Raw genomic sequence first — 3,233 nt, 5'->3', positions numbered from 1 at the left:
GCTCCGCCCACTCGACCATCGAGACGTCACGTGTCTAGAGAGACTTCCGCCGCGGCGGCCGGGAGAGAGAATGGGACTGGCTCCGACCGCTCAGAAGAGCATCCTCCGGTCCCGACCAGGCTCGGGAGGGGCCAACCGGGGGCCTTGCCGGGGGAGTGGGGGCGCTGGGAGGACTGGAGCGAGCGAACCGGAAGAAGAGCTCGCCGTCGCAGGGCCTGGGTTCGCAGGAGAACCGGACGAGATGAGATCCCCAGAGCAGGGCTCCCACGATGCAAAAAAGAGAGTGCGTTTCACTTCCGGCCCCCAAAGGACTAGAGCCCGGAGAACCGACTGCTAGGGCTGAGCCGGGCGAGGGGGTTAAGACGCTCGGGGAGGCGGGGTGTGAGGGACCGGCCTGGACTGGAGCGGGATGCGAACCTAGGGGTTGCCGGGCGGTGCAGAGGCCCGTTGAACAGAGACACTTGGCTCACGGGGACGCCGTCCCGCATGTCGACGCCCCTGACACTAGTCCTAGTCCCTCTCGGTGGACTTACACCAACGCCCTGACACTAGTCCTAGTCCCTCTCGGTGGACTTACACCAACGCCCAGGGGGTGGACGCTAGGATTCCCGGAGCAGGTAGGTACTGAGGGGCGTTTCCCTGCACGGAAGCGTCCTCGGAAACCGAAAAGGTGGTGCAGGAGCTGAGACATGTATTCCTGCTCCTGACCTCCGAGTCTGTTCTGGGCCCTTTGTAGCCAGCTGTTCACCAAGTCGTAGATAAATGTGGGTTTCACACCGACCCCGGCTCTGCCACTTGCTAGCAGTGTAAATCGTGGCTAAGTTACTTAGAGGCTCCAAACCTTTCTTCTCTTTAAAATTGAGATATCTCATAGGGGTGGTAGTGAATGCATATTGTAAATTGTAAACTACAGTCCTTCACCTTCACTCCTACCTGTATGCGCCGTGCCTCGACATAAGTGCTCAAAAATATTTTCTTTTGTGAATTAAAGTATAATTGTGTGTTTTTTGTTTCCTAAATTTTCATTAAGAATTGATGGGGGAATGTTTCACTTGTTCTTCCTTCATGTTTACTGAGGACTCCAACAGTACTAATACCCCTACGTGGTATCTTAGTTTAATAATTTTTTGAAGCCAGGGAACCCCCCCCCCCCCAAAAAAAGGCCGCGATGGGGCTTTTAAAAAGGACAATGGTTAGCTGGTTTGGCTCAGTGGATAGTGGGCCTGCGGACTGAAGAATCCCAGGTTTGATTTCGGTCATGGGCACAGGTTGGCAACTGGAGCCCCATTCTCATCATTAATGTTTCTCTCTCTCCCTCTCCCTTCCTCTCTGAAATCAATTTTTTAAAAAATTTCTTTATTGGTTAAAGTATTACAAATGTGTCTTCATCCCCTCATTAACTCCCAACCTCCTCCCCGTCCCCGTCCCGTCCCCCCCCCCCCCCCCCCCACACACACACACACTCATGCTCTCATCCCCCTGTTGTCTGTGTCCATTGGTTTGGCTTATATGCATGCATACAAGTCCTTTGGTTGATCTCTTCCCCTTACCCCCAACCTGAAATCAATTTTTTTTAAATGGACAATGGAAATGATACAGCTGAACAAGCAAATAAAAGAAGATCAAATCCAGCAAAACTGCTAATGCAGGAAAACAGGCAGCTAATCAATGAAAAGTTACATGTCCAGGCTGAAAATAAACTCTTGCTGGAATAACTGACCAACAAAACTGAGTATAGAAGGCAACTTCAGAAGCTGTGAAACAACTATGTACAAAAAAAAAGTGGGGAGCCGAAACCGGTTTGGCTCGGTGGATAGAGCGTCGGCCTGCAGACTGAAAGGTCCCAGGTTCGATTCCGGTCAAGGGCATGTACCTGGGTTTCGGGCACATCCCCAGTAGGAGGTGTGCAGGAGGCTGCTGATAGATGTTTCTAACTATCTATCTCTCTCCCTTCCTCTCTGTAAAAAATCAACAAAATATATATTTTTTTTAAAAAGTGGGGAGATTGGACGAAGGAGACAAGAGTTAGACTTCAAATATGCAGAGCAAACTTGAGAGCTTAAAACAGCTCTTGGAGAAGGAAAAGATTCAATCCACTTTGAAGCAGCAGTTGCTGGTAATGAGGGATATCACTATTAAAGGAGAAACAGGAAAAGAAACTCACATTACAGGAGGAGAAAAAGCTCACGATGAGACAGGTGTAACAGCACAGGAAATCCAGGCCCAGTTCCTTTAGGAAAAAAAGCATTACTGGAGAAACAACTGAGTGAACCAGACAGAAGGCTGTTGGGAAAGAGAAAAACAAAGTTTAAAAGGAAGGCCCAGGCCTTGGAGGTGGTAGCAGAGAGGCATACTTCTGAGTTCTACTGTGGCATCCGCAGAGAACCAGCAGTCACAGAAGGAATAAGTGCAGCAATCTCAGCAATGCCAGGAGTTGCAGGTGCTCAAACCCTGCTAAAAAGTCAGAAGCAACAGCTGCAGCAGGAACAGTGGTGTACGGAGAGCTTAATTTAAGGGAGGCAACTACTGCCACAGGGTGCTCCAAAAATCACAAGAACCCTTTCCCTGGGACCCCAAATCAAGGTTAATCCACAGTAATTCCTAAATATCACTGGCTAAGGACTAGAGAAGTATTCCTTAGGTGCTGCACAAATCTGGTTAGGAAGGCTTTTGGGTCTCATTGCTGTGGTAGAATATCCATCAAGACATGTTAGTGTGGAGGATTAGATGTTCTTTTCCAGCCATACTACTAGATACTTGTGTGAACCAGCTTTCCTTAGATTTTTAATTAGCTCTTGTTAATAAGGATGTTCCTCAAACCTCCAGATAACCTAAAACCATTTGCCAGACACTCATACATAAAACCAGGTTGAGAAAACCACCTTGAGGAAGTGAAAGGAAATAGTTGCGTGATTTATTTCATCTAGCTGAGTCAGATTTCTTTATAGAAAAATCACCTTCAGCCCTAACCGGTTTGGCTCATTGGATAGAGCGTCGGCCTGCAGACTGAAGGGTCCCAGGTTTGATTCCGGGTCAAGGGCATGTACCTTGGTTGCGGGCACATCCCCAGTAGGAGATGTGCAGGAGGCAGCTGATCGATGTTTCTCTTTCATCAATGTTTCTGACTCTATTCCTCTCCCTTCCTCTCTGTAAAAAATAAAATATATTTTAAAAAAGAAAAATCACCTTTCAGGATAGCATCTCAGATTGACTTTTCAGAGCTTTCTCCTCTG

The sequence above is a fragment of the Myotis yumanensis genome, unplaced genomic scaffold (assembly GCF_028538775.1).
Source record: "Myotis yumanensis isolate MYYU_CA2020_CCGP unplaced genomic scaffold, mMyoYum1.0.hap1 SCAF_11, whole genome shotgun sequence".
Classification (NCBI taxonomy): Eukaryota; Metazoa; Chordata; class Mammalia; order Chiroptera; family Vespertilionidae; genus Myotis; species Myotis yumanensis.
Note: the sequence above shows the minus strand (reverse complement) of the source record.